This window comes from Ornithodoros turicata, chromosome 6, assembly GCF_037126465.1.
Source record: "Ornithodoros turicata isolate Travis chromosome 6, ASM3712646v1, whole genome shotgun sequence".
Lineage (NCBI taxonomy): Eukaryota > Metazoa > Arthropoda > Arachnida > Ixodida > Argasidae > Ornithodoros > Ornithodoros turicata.
Genome location: NC_088206.1, coordinates 23,819,781 through 23,834,378, shown reverse-complemented (window position 1 = coordinate 23,834,378; position 14,598 = coordinate 23,819,781). Strand labels below are relative to the sequence as shown.

Here is a 14,598-nt window from a genome sequence, read left to right as displayed (position 1 = left end):
AAATACCTTGCAGATAAGGTTTTCCTCCACTCGCGTACGCGTACGTGCGAAACTAATGTACACGTAGTCCTAGTTGTTTTATTTTAAAAAATCTCCATTAAAATATGCTACGACCACGATGCGTTTGTGGCACCCCGTTTATTTTGTGTGTGTGTGTGTTTCAGCTTGTTTCAACTTTTATAAAAAAGTAACGAGAGCACGTCATTTTCACAGTTGAGTTCTACGGGCGCGTATCTTTTCCAAGAGAGACTGTAATGACTAATAATGATGACTAATCAATTAAATTCATTATTTAGCTCTAATATAAGAACGTCTTGAACAAAAGCCAGATACCAATATGAGAGACTGTCCTAGTTAAAATCCACGTTTAAAAATTTTGAAACGCGTACGTGTATTAAAATATCAATCCCTGAATTTTGACATGCAAATGGCCAAAACCGAAACCGTGGCAACCACGTTTGGGGTGGTGGTCTTCACGGTACGGGATCTGTATGGGATACTTCTGTAAGTCAACTGCGCTCGCAACTATATTGTCTTGGCTCAGAAACCGTATGTTTCTGGAACGTAGAGAGGGAAAAAAGGAATCACACAACAGGAATATACTTCAAGTACTCTTCTCCTTAGGGAAGCGAGGAAGCGAAAGATTTATTGACTCTACGTTTACGTTGCACTAGTGTCAGCGCGCTGAGCGGTTGAGCTGGAATTGGAATTAGAATTGGAAATGAATCAAACAGAATGATAAATATTACTAGAAAGAAAAAGAATGAAAAAGCGTTATCTGAGCTGATCGAACTCGGTTCACTCTGGAAATTGTTGCACCGACGACTGGCGCCACGTTCGAACTTACCTAAAATTGCTGCTCTGTTGAACGGTCCTTCTCGGCTCGCATGGCCGCGCCATGAAAGCAGCAATCAGCTGTTCTCGTTTTGTGGAGTGTGCACTGAACTGTTTGTAGTTCAAGCTACAGGTACTTAATACGAGTGGGAGAGCTTCGGCAGTCTTCCTGGAGATTCGTGGGTGCATCAACAAAGATGGGCATAGCCTTCGGGATGTCTGTGTGTGTCAGCCGGTGTCTTTCTCCGTCTGTTACGTCGCGAGACAACTGAGATCACCGTCTGTGCGCGCTCAGGAAGCTTGAAATCTGCCCTGATACATATACAGTAATGTACACCTTCAATATACGCTGAAACATATACGGTCAATAAATTGGGACTTGCTCCACGGCAATCTTTCCAGGAGTTCACAAGAGACACTGTTTGTGGATTTATGCCTTACATTTAATCTATCGCATGTCGTTCCACATCCTACGCGAATAACTCATGCCACGCAGTCAACCCTCGACTTGGTTTTAACCTCCCATCCTGAGCACATCACTTCTTTGCATGTCACTGATGGTCTCAGTGACCACAAGGCCATTTCTAAGATATCTCTTCAAGTAGTCCAAATGTTCATAAATTCAACGATAAAACCATATACGACTATGCTCGAGCTAACTTCCAAGCCATCAACGAGGGTCTTGAAGCTCTGTATGATAATTCATTTCATGGCACCTTGCTCACTCCATTGAGGATAACTGGTCCCTCTTTCGTGACAACATAAGCTACCTTACCGAGTACAATGTTCCAAAGATAAGAGTGAAATCTTATGATCAGAATCCTTGTTCACGAAAAGTCTTAAATCTTGCTAACCAAGAAAAAGCGCTTATTCAGGAAAGCAAAGCGTCTTGGCGACAACGTATCATGGGCTAAATTTCACTACTGTGAACGGGAATACAGGTGCTCGATCAAGGAAGTGAAACATAAGTTCTTTACCATCGACCTCCCGTCTATACGAATAAACCAAAACAATTTTGGAAAATCTTATCTCCACCAAAATCCCACCGTATCAGTCTGACACCTGCCGACAGCGTCTGCGCCAACGCTTCGCGGTCCTTGTTTTCATCGTTTTCAAGACCGATAACGGGTACACCCAAACTCCATTATCAGTAATCGCCTTGTCACCTATGGTCCCCATTCATATCAGCACTCATGGCATTTGTAAAATCATTGAGTCACTTAAGCTGTCGTCGAGTGCTGGTCCGGACTCTATTAACCCGAAGGTTCTATACAACACGAGATCTATTTCCAGCAAGATTCTATGTTGCATATTTACTCAGTCACTCCAAGATTCTGCCATACCGCAGGACTGGAAGATGGCGAAGATTGTCCTATTCACAAATCAGGCAGCTGCCACATCGTTAATAACTACCGCCCCATTTCACTCACATCTATAGTATATAAAATTCTTGAACGCATACTCCAACGTAGTTAAGTACCTTGAAGAAAAATGCTTCTTCTATCACTTGCAGCACGGGTTTCGAAACCTCTTTTCATGTGAACTCAAGTAGTCAGTTTTTGTTCACGACATCTTTCTCCACGCGGACAATAATCATCAGACTGACGCCGCTTTCTTAGACTTTCGCAAGGCCTTCGATATGGTGCCGCACTCTAAGCTTCTATACAAACTCTATCTGCTTAACCTCGACCCGTATGTCGTCCATTGGATAGCTCAATTTCTGACTAATCGTACGTTATTTGTTACTTGCAACAACCACCAATCCCCAGATGTACCTGTGCTTTCTGGTGTCCCTCAGGGTTCAGTCCTCGGCCCTCTCCTTTTCCTTATCTATATAAATGACCTTCCTTCAGGCATATCTTCCACGATTTGTCTCTTTGCTGACGACTGTGTAGTGTACAGGCAAATCCTCTCTCCTTCTGACCAACTAACCTTACAAAGCGACCTTTAACTAATCCGGCATTGGTGCAATGAGTGGCAAATGCCTCTGAACATTGCACAGTGTCGCATTTGTCGTTTTCTCGAAGACGGGTCTCCTGCCTTCCTCCTTTCCCTACACTCTAAGTGATATCACATTAACCCGAGCAGATTCTTACAAATATCTTGGAATCCACCTTTCCTCCAACCTAACTTGGAACGAGCACATCAACCACATAATAACTAACGCTTCTCGCTCCCTAGGCTTTGTTAGACGCACCCTCAGGTTGGCGGGCTCCATCTTAAGCTCCTAACCTTCACGGCTCTTGTACGAAGCAAGCTGGAATATGCATCACCTATTTGGGACCCTCCTCAAAAGTATCTCTGCGACGCCCTAGAAGCCATCCAGAATCGGGCTGCCCGTTTCATTTCCAACGACTACAAATTCGATCCCTTGTAACCGCGTTAAAATCAAACCTTAATCTCGACTCACTCGAACATCGTCGCCGTATTGCCAAGTTAGCCCTCTTCCATTGGTTCTTTTTCATCTTGCCACCGCACCAATCACCCATCACCTGCCTGAGTGTCATTTTTCCTCGCATCCACCACACTAATAAGGTCACATGCTTTCATTGTAATACCAACGCATTATCCAGATCATTCTTTTGTTCAACTGCCATCGAATGGAACAACCTCCCATCACCTCTCTCAACTATATCTACCATACACTATTTTGTACCGGCCTCGGTGGCTCAGTCGGTAGCGTGTTCGCCTTCTGATCCCGAGATCGCGGGTTCGAACCTGGCCGAGGACGCCAGCAACTTGGTGGCAGGGTACAAGTTGCTTAGACACGCCGTCTTCCGCGAGGGACGTTAAATACGGGGTGCCGTGTGATGAGGTTTCATCGCACGTTAAAGAACCCTCAGGTGGGCAAAAGCAATCCACAGACCGACCGCTGTGGCGTCGCTCATGATCTCAGTTGTCTCGCGACGTAAACCCCCAATTATTATTATTATTAACTATTTTGTAACACCCTCTCCCGTTCACTCCACCCACAAGACCACCACGCTTGTATGTCAGTTGCTATGAAATTTTTCACCTCCCCCTTATCATATTTGTTAATTATCTGTACTTACGTGAACGAACTCCCTGTTTCACGCTTTAATACTTGTTTTCATATAAGATTGTACTGTCGTCGTTTCTTTATTTTCCTGTTTACTTACTGCTAATTGTGTTGTTCTTTTCCGCTTGCTTGTTTGTTTCTATCAAGTTGCCGTAAATGTATCTTACGCTCGAGTTCCCACCCCCCATGTAATGTCCTCCGGACCCTTGGGGTTCTCGAAATAAATAAAGAAATATGAATGTTACACTAGTGCGTGCAAGTAGCATCTGATGTAGGCCCACGGTCTCGTCATGATACAGTGAGGAATACTGCTGCACACTTGATTCAAAGCATTGCTGCGAGTTAGCTTGTTTCCCGACTGATTGTGTGCTGAACTGAACTTGCATTTTTGTAAAACAACTTCAATATAATGCAGTCGTAGAGAGATAGTTTCCTTGTTTTTGTGGCATACTGCCCTCATTTCATCTGCTTTCTCTTGGGCCCCGTTTGGGCTATCGCGGCCTCAATGGGGGTCCTGACACACTGTTTGGGAAACACTGAGGCATACTGTATATTGTTACATGTTGTAGTGTACTGAAGCCAGCTTCACTGTTGTATTGTTTCTTCGCATGATTACTTCTTCAACATTACTTGAATGAGGAATGCGGAGAATGAGGAAATGTATGCCTTGCATGTTCTGGATGTGCTCTATTTGCTGACCCCTGCTGTTGGGCTAAAATCCAGCAACTACACAAAAAGATTAACAAATGCAGAACAGGAGACAGAAACACGGACACAATGACACAATTGAGATCATGATATGCTGTCAATTTTTTTCTGTGTCTCTGGTTCTACATCTTGTGAACATGCGCCACATTGCCAGCACCCTGCTACTCCACTGCCAGCACTCTTGCTACGAAGAGAGCCTCTCAGCAATAAAAATGCGGATTGTCAAATGCACGTAAACAGTGGTTACATTTTTTGGGGGTTCGCTCATCTAATGTTTATGCCAGAAAATGCTCCCCTAGTTCACATGGCATACTGAATATGAGTGTGCTCCACAGCCACAAACTACATTGTAAATTAGCACTGCAGTATGTTTATTGGCACACATGAAATTACCCTTCATAAGTGCATCATGCAAGCTGATTGATTCTGATGCCAACTGCTCATGAAATAACGTGGGGTGGGGTGAAAGACACTGGAATCACATGTTGCGTCACTAGCAGTGCCGTACTCACTCAGCAGTGACATCACAAGCAGTGATTTTTCACTGAAGCCTGCAACTCAACGATGTAATTTACATCTTGATTGCAGAAAAAGTAAGCACATGTTTGTTATTACTTGGTATACAGTTGAAACTTGTTAATGTGATGACGGTCATTCTCGTTGATTTTGGCAATGAAATTATTTTAGGATAAAAAACACCTGTCAAGGTGTAAGCTATGAAAAGTAGTAAATTGAGTGAGGCATTTTAAATTGCCTTTTTTCCTTTATATTTTCAGTGCTGACATACATCAGCTTGTGTAACTGTCAACCTGGGCTATTCCAGCCAAAACCAGCCAGAGATGTAGCTTGACTCTGTTAAATATCACTGAAAAAAATTGTGTGCATTTTTTAGATGATGCATATATCGAATGTAACTCATCATTTTGTTTTCGTGAACAATGGGGGCACATTAAACTGTGCCGAAATATGAAGTTGTCCCTTACGAGCTTCCTTCTGACATCTACATATGCATCATTTGTGCGCTTTCCTTGCCTGGTGTTAGAGGGGAACCACGGCTCTGCCATCCCAAAGGGTATGTAGAACGAGAATAAATCTGGTGACGTGGTGAGAACTCGAGAAAGGAACACATTTGGAGTCAAGTTTACAATAAATTTCTGACACATTAGCATTCTTGAAGGAGCCCCAGATTATTTATGGTTGTAACTGATTGCTTGTGATTAGCTTCACATAAAAATATCAAGCTGATCTATATTCATTGTTTAACCATGTGTTTGAGAATAACAAGCACTTGCAAAAAAAATACTTTTTTTTTTTTCAGATAGTATATTCACATATAGGTCGTCTAAAAGAAATCTTCCCTGATTTGTATAACTAGTCCTCTCCTGCAACATATTGAAAATCTAGAGGTTTATTTTTCTTTAAGAAAAATTTTAAAAAATTGTCACCATAATGTGCTGCAGCTTGTTCGTCAGTTGAGGCCATCTAGGAAGCAAAAAAAAAAAAAAATTTTGAGAAACTAGCGGTTGTATTTGCTCTTACGCAAGAAAAATGTTTCGTCAGCTCATTCATATCCCATCTGTATGACGCTATAGCACACTTTGAACAAATTCTGCATTCAACCGTTCTGCCCAGTTCTACAGATTAATTGCAGTCGCTGCTTCATAACAGCTTTGTCAACATTTATGATTGTTTTCACATACCTGAAGTCATCTGGAAAGTGAACAAATCTCATCATTTCAAGGGCATACCCTCTCCTATAGCATATTCAGAATCTGCTGGCATGTGTTTTCTGTAGGTCTTATAGCATCAGCTGACCATATTGGCTCAGATCATGTCAGAATGCGACGTAACAGCTTTTGGAAACAATTTATTATGATCTCGTGTGCCCTTCAACCACAACAGAAAAAAAAAAAAAAAACAGTCTTTCTTTCAGTGGAAATAGGTGTTTTTGCTGCATTAACAGAAGGTGGCTCAAATTAATTGTGTACCTCCTTGTGGCCTGGGTGGAGCATGCCTCACTGTGCTTTATGTCCAGTAATTTCTTCTCCAACCGCATCTCTTTGGCAGTGAGCCACAACGTATGCAGTCTTCAAGCTTTCTTTCACCCGGAAGAACAGCTTACAGCTCTGCAGGCATCAGAATATTTGCACGCAATAAGGGGCTACAATCTAGCCCTATAGATGCTAACGTTTTAAATGGTACTGCGAACACAGTCATAGTACCCTATATCACGGCAAAAAGCAATTATGTCAAAGCTATGTTTGTGGAGGCAAAGTCACGCTTGCCAAAGCCAAAGAGGCAAAGTGATGCTTATGGAGGGTTTTATTATGCCCTGCTGCTCAGTGTATGGCTTCTGTTTTTAGCTGGAACAAACCAATAAAAAAAAAAAAAATCTGAGGAAAGAGATATGCCACCTTCAGTTGTCATCGACAAAGCAAACTAAGTCAATAATGGTGGTTGTTATTAACTCTGCTATGTGATTGTCTTCATGTAAATTCACCTCTTTGGTACTGTGGTATCAGGTAGCTTCCTTGTAGCGTAACATATATGTGACCACATAGAGGACAAAGAGGAGGAATTAGCTAGTCTGGCGTAGGAGCTCTCACACTGGCATAGCTGGTCAAAAAGAAAATGTGGGCCATACATCACATAAGACACAAATACCAGTATATTTTCAGCAAGCACTGGTTAATTTCTAGTAGGTGCAGTGCATATAGCATGTCCATGGACTGATTTTTTATTCTTAGAGAAATAATATTTTTGCAGTTATAAAGGATGACAACATGTTCTACATCCGAAGCGAATGCACTAATTAGGTCTCGTTTAATTATTAAAAATAGAAGGTCGGTGCAAATGCAATGTCAGTTTCCCTATGTGCCGCTATAGTTTTCCAAAGTATGCTCGTGACCATTTAGTGCGAGGACATGGCCCCGAAATAATGGCTGTGTGAGAGTAAGTCCCGGAGCGTTCTTTTTGCCTTTTCACTTGAACGTGAGGAAGAAACAACGCTGCAGAACTGCAAGCAGCACATTTAATGTAATGTCGTACAGGATGCAAGTTTTACAGCGATTTCATATTTCAGCACAATATTTATAAGCTGTAAAAATGGGTGCAAGGGTACCATACAGTGAAGTAGCTGGTACCGTAAATTTTAGACCTCTTCTTGGCGTGGGTGCTTGGCATAAAGAGTGACTGCTAATAAACGTACTTGGGGATTTCTGAATGCGAAGATCATAGGAGAGAAAGGAAGGCAAACAAAGACAACAGAGGGTGCCATTCATTTCTCACACTTCTGATTTCAGTTACTTCATTGCTCTTAGTTTTCTTCAGTTCCGACATCTGATAACCAGAATTTACACTGTATGTCCACGCGAATAAAAAAAGATGCAAAAATTCCTGTGAGAAAATTTCATGTTTTTTAATACCTTGAAAATGGCATTCTTCGGTTCCAGTGTATTCAAATACCAGTGAAAACAAAGTGCTTGAAGTATTATGTCTAGATACATCTTTTGCAGCTTTTGCATGGCAAATCGTTGTCTAGGAAGGTGCGCGAATCAATGTGGATGTTCCTGAAATTAGAATCTTATTTCGTTACACTTTGAGATTACCGTATGCTGGTTACCAACAAAATTAGGACCTCTGCTGACTCAAGTTATTCATTCGAGAGAAAATAGTTTTTTTCTTGCAAACACACACACAATTTCTTCACATTCATATGCAGCTTATTTGCAGAAATGCATTTCGAGAGTCTGTCCAGTACCTGTTCCGTGCGTTAATCAGAACGTAGGCTCACAAGGAAAACCACAGGCAGGTTCCGATTTCACGATTCTACGGTTCTGAGCCTGGAACACTGGCAGACACATACAGAGGGACAAACGCAACACATCCACACGGTATCGGAATCAGGCTTTTTCGTCCATCGTCACTTTTCAACTATACGATTTCACAACCAAGGCAGCCCTGCAGGAGAATGGCGATGTTCGCGACAATGTTCATAATATAGCAGGTGTCCACCATAGCTGGAACCAACACCGGGAACTCATTTGGTGACAAGACACGAATTCAGAGTTCGACATTCGACAGAGTTTGACAGGCGAGCAGCAGAACCATTAACTGCAGTCTCAACAGAATCCTGATAGCCGGCGAAGAATACAGTAAACGATTCGTCCAGACTCGGTACTCTCGTTCCCAGCCCACCGCAAAAAGCCTCACCCTGCGGGGAACTATTTTGAAACGCGGGAGCGAAAAGCCTTCGCTGCTATGAGGCTGTCGTTCCTGTCGACCAATCAGAGACGATTTATTTTGAAAGTTTGAATCTGAAGTGTTTGTATCGCAAAAGTTGATTTTTACAGCTTTATGTTTACATCGTGGATTTTTTCGTCATTTATTTCGAGGAGTTTATTCTCGAAGTTTATTTTGCGAAGTGTAAAACAGAGTGTTCCCGACGCAGCGACCTTGCTTGGAGCTGCACGCATGGCCGACTGCCGAGACTGCCCGCGAAAAGTGAGCTGTCAGATATTTCGAAACTTTATCAACCAATCCCGGAGCGCGCATCCTCCTTTGGCCAATGGGCATCCGTCATGATGCCTGACGATGTAATACCACGTGACTGTGACGTGATTTTATTTTTCTACTGCCGCAAATGCGGGGAGCTGTGGAGGCCTGGTCTAGTCTCGCAGTCTGAAATAACGTTACGAAGCGACGAAGGGTGGGAAATAACCTGGTTGGTCAGATCAATATCGACCTGTTTCAACAGCCGCGCCTGATGGTACCTGACGTCGAAATTCGCGTCGTTTTCCTGTTAAAGGTGAGATATGCCGATTTTGAAGTGCCGCAGAGCTGAGCGATACTCGCGCTGTATGTTCACTACCGAACACTGAATACGTGTGCGAAATATCTTGCTCCAACTGTTCGTAGTTTTTTAGAAAACAGTTTTTTTAGTTCCCACGCCCGGCCGTCAGACTGTCGGCAAACCCTGCGCACGGGCGCACCGACGTCACTGCTCTCGGTTTATCTGTCTTTGGCTTGGCATGGACTCTTGGCTTGGCCGCTTGGCTTCTTTTGTTTCGTCCTCTGTGCATCGTACATCAGCGAACAGCTGTTATGTTGTTGCTAAGCCGGAAACAAAGCATGTGAATATTTTTTTTTTTTTTGGCACGGCGTCGTTTGGAAAGTGCACTTCCTTGTTCTGACCTTGCCTTTTATGGGCTGGAGCGATATGATACGTGATATGCCACGGCGAAGTTGTCGAAGATGCGACGATGCTACGCTGTTAGAACAATTCATCGGAACATTCAAGTGTTACCTATTATAAGCTGCCAAAAGACTAAGCAGTGCGAAGCTCTTGCCTGACAGTGGTGCCTGCTAATTTCCACTGCAAGGATTTTGTCCACGAATGTTATCATAGGTTACGCGCGACTCCAGAGGCAATTTGGAATCTTCTGAACTCGTCTGATGAAAATCTGAGGTGCCCGACACACAACATTTTGAACGTGTCACGGAGGATCAAGGCAAACAACGAGAGCAAAAAAGGTAAGTCGAGGTTCAGATATAAAAAATAGCAAGCTTAACGAATCGATTGTGCAGCTGTCCTACTGCGCTTACTCTGATATAACCACGATTAACAACACAATAGTATTGATAATCTAACTTCTGAATTATCACAGGTGCACGCTGAAGGCGGAAATGAAGCACGATCTGGCTTGCATCTGGTGCATGAAGAAATTGCTGACACGTTAGTTGCAGTCTACCTCCACCAACAGGTATGACAATGTGATGTTATAATTTGAGTATTCACCTATGTTCAACTTTTCATGTGCACTCGCATGCAGACATCTTGACGCCACTTTTAAATCTGCCCTCAAAGTTACAACCTGTGCTTTCAGGGTGGAAAACAAAGGTCGCCATTCCGATTAGCTGCTATCTCCCAGTTCAAGCACTTTTGCTGTCTGGACACTGGTTCCTGTGGATGGGGTGTTACAAGCTTCACTGTCTGATATAGAAGGTGCATTACAGTAGATCAGTTAATTTGTCTTTTGCACATTTTCGTTACTGTTAGCTGGATTACTGTTGGACATACAATCCTTTGACACACCGAAGCTGATGTCGCCTCTGATAACGTTTTAGAATTTTCGGTGTCATCAACGTCCATTGAGGAAGGTGCCTTTACTATCTGTGAATCTTTGATTGAAGAATAGCCCAGAATTCATGCTAACATTGTTTACTCTTATTAATTCACTGTCTGTGTTCTGAGCGCTAAGAAAAATGGAAACTATTTATTTGTCACTGTCACTTCACACTGGATGTGGTACTGGCTTGACATGTAAGCTAAAATACCTAGATTCTACAATAATTGTGTTCAACTTGGTGCATTTCCGTGGGCAATGCCACATTCACTACATTTTTAGTGGGTCCGGTGCACAAATACTGTGTGCATACTGCATACGTACATACTGTTTGATAGGCAAAAATACCTGAGCAGTGCTGTGTAGTCTTTTTACCCAAAGTCCATATTCTTACTGCAAAGTCACAGTACGTAGAACAGCAATGTGCAGGTATGCTACGATAGAGATTCACAACAGAAATAAGACTCTTGAGAGCATCTAAATTTTAATGAGACGAGACTTTCGTGCACAAGGCTGCTCTTGTTAATGTCTAACATGAAGTTACAAAATCCCAGAATATATAAAACATGTTGTAATGTAGAGAGCGAGGGTTGGTACAGACATAAAAATATTATACAATCATATATAATAAAATAAAAAGGGGTACAACTCCCCCCTCAACTCAACTCGACAACTCTATAACTCTACTTATTCTCTACCTTACAACATGTCATATATTCTGGAATTTTGTAACTTGATGTTAGACCCCAAGAAGTACAGCCTTCTGTGCGAAAGTCTTCTTTTTGTTGTGCACAATCATTATACAGTAAATACGGCTATCCATTTCTTGTCATTAAATGCTTTTTCTTTTTTCTTTTTTTTCTGCAGTGATGAGCATCCATAAGGACACATGCCAGAGAGGGAGTCTCCTTGGGATGACAAACCCTCATCACCTCATGAGGATACAATGGTTGACGAATGATTCTCAAGCACATTGAAACTTCAACAAATAATTCATGAAAAAGCCATTCAGTGCTAGCACCAGGAATTGAACGTGGACCGTCCTGCTACCAGTCAGAGATGTTACATTTCAGGCGCTCATTGACTTTTGGTGAATTACTTGTTGACTTTGTCCCAAGGTGGGGCTCGCCACAGCTCATTTGCCTATCTGTTAATGTTGTGGCGTGTGTTGCGTTTTTCTCTTTGTGTGTTCCAGACTCAGAACGGTTAATTTGGATCAGGTCATGTACGTTTCATTTAGACATGGCAAACATAAAGTGGTGTTTCTCAACACAACTTAGCAGTGGCATTCATGCATTACTGCTACGGCCATTAAGCGTGAATGGAAAGCTGCACATTATGCATGATGTAATACCCCAAGACTAGGGAACACGAAGGGACAGACACAAACACGCCCCTTTGTGTTCCCTAGTCTCGGGGTTTTACACATGCATCATCTCCACCAGCTCGCTTGCTTCCTAGCCATTTTTTCTGCACATTATGTTCATTCTACTTTTATCGTGTGCTATATAATCTTGTTCCAAGTTCTGTCAAACGACGTGTAATGCTATAAAAAAATTCAGTACACTGTTTATGTGGGTTGAATGGTAGCGCATGAATGCAGGAAGGAAACTGTCATGTTATGGCAAGTGTTTACATATTGTACATTTAACTATAATTTTATTTCTTAGCTTTCGCCGGCGTATCATTTCAAGCCATGTTTTATTAATTTGGAACATGTTCTTCTTAGTAGCCAGAGCAGCTGATACACAGTGAGAACATAGCCCGTGTGTGTTTGTCTTTTCCACAGCAGCCCTTGGGTTTCTTCCCTGATGGCTACACATATCAGGGATAGGTTTCAGAACCGGCAGTTCCCGCCAAGTGTGAATTGCTTTTCAGGGGATCATCACGCTGGCAGATGAAACGTATGGTTTAAATTATTTGCAGGACAGGAATTGCGTAGCTTCACACAAATACTACTACTACGACGTAAGAGTGGTTTCAAATCTAGCTTTTTTGTGTTCCTGACATTATCGCACAAGATGTAAGCACTTTCCTTGTTGACAACAATATTTGCACCAGGTCACGACATTGCTGATTGATGGAAAATGTAAATAAATATATGTATTTGCATGCCAAACAATGCACAAATGTCTTCTTTTCTAGTGAGATATTCCCTGTTCACCAGACATAAATGTGGAAAAGCTAAAGGGGCACAATGATGGTAGAGCCTAGCGTTGCTTTTTCCCACTTCACATATATTCACTGTTATTTGTGTGTACATGTAGGAATAGGAAGGTAGAGCATGCGCATAAAAAATTTCATATGCAGCCAAACATATGGTTCAGAAGATTAATTAGATGATGTCCAAGCATATATAATTGTGCTTCATGTGCAATGGGTATGCTAACGGATTGCTTCCATGAAGCCTTTTTATTTATTTTTATAAATTCTTTTTATAAAAATGTTATTTTTTATTTTATATAAATTTCATATTACATATTGTATACTTATATTTTTATAAATTTTATAAATTAAAAACTCAAGTTACAAGGCCCCTGTAAGAGTGCCCTTTACAAATGATTTGGTAACGTGTCTTTAACTGTAAAGGTAAGAGGCAATCGAGAATGCTGCAGACAAGGTTGCAACTTACATATTGCTTATCATGTCCTACATACAAAGTGATTTGCACAATAATTCCTGAGCACGGCTGAGCAGTGATGTCACCCAGGACGACAAGTAACATAATTGCCTCTAAGACTTTTACACCCCATGGGCTGAGTTGTGCATTGAAAGCGCACTCTACAGAAGGATAAGGTGCACCTGATTTCTAGGATCTATGCTATGCCCTAACTCTTCAGACACCACATTTCTAAAAATACAATTTCTAAGTGACAGTATGTGCTCTGGTACTTCTTTTGCGTCTGCATAGTGTGCAACCACATGGATACTGGAGCTTTCCTGTGCATGTTTTTGTGCGACGGTGCTCATTACAAACAATATCCAGATGTTAGACATAAAATGCAGTAGTTTGTAGCGTGCCACACAACGCAGCGTGACATGGGAGTGTGTGATTCAAAGAAAGCTTCTGGAAAATGCACAGAATCCCACAAAAAGTTTAAAATGTGATTTGTATTTCGTTTTACGTCTCTCGTCGTTACATACCATCGTCGACGCTGTTGCACATTGATAAATCGTACGTAAAACTTGTCCCATAGTAGTATGCGGTTTCTCAAATACATAGCACAATTTTTTCCTGCAGGAATAAAACTCTGTCGGCATTTTCTTGCTAACACGGCTGTCGAAACGTCAGTCTCTACAATGGGCAAGTGCTGTAAAGGGGCTAACGCAGACGCGACTTGATACAAATTGTACGTGCTCACAAAACACAAACGACGAATTCCAGTCACAACATCGCACAGAGGCTGGTTCGCGAATGAGTTCGCAGCTGCTGCACTGTTTACTTATCGCGGAACGGTGGAACCCGGATGTCCGCCATCTTCAAGCACAGATACGTGAAGCCGCGAGAAGCCGTAGCTGAAATCCACTGACAAGTACGAAGGCGCGTACACGTCACAATGCCCGTTCGGGTGCATCTACGTCATAAAAATGGCTGCGCCCATGTGTGTTTCGGAATGAATTATCTATTTTTTTGACATGGGTACTGTACCGAACTGTCAGAATGAAGGTGCATTTTGGGGAGAGCTGGATGTGAGCTTTCAGAATATCACAACCGTTTCGACTATTTGAGACATAGCTGACCTTTAAACAACGACGAATTTAAACTCATATCGGCCCCCAACGACAAGAAAACGTACAATTACGAGGTGGACGTTAAAGAAATGACGTTACACTTGAAAAAGGTGACGCTGGCACCTTCCCTGTTCTTGGAATACGAGCGGCGGCTTCAGA

At 42.2% G+C, this 14,598-nt stretch overlaps 1 protein-coding gene and 1 long non-coding RNA gene across 3 annotated transcripts in view; both read left to right on the top strand.

The window, feature by feature from the left end:
* Positions 1 to 14,598, top strand: part of LOC135397743 (uncharacterized) — a 186,350-nt gene that overhangs the window by 25,193 nt on the left and 146,559 nt on the right. The window lies entirely within an intron of this gene.
* On the top strand, positions 9,610 to 12,813 carry LOC135397740 (uncharacterized). The gene is made up of 4 exons (XR_010423716.1): positions 9,610 to 10,114; positions 10,249 to 10,344; positions 10,468 to 10,586; positions 11,575 to 12,813. It is a non-coding gene; the product is annotated as an uncharacterized LOC135397740 (long non-coding RNA).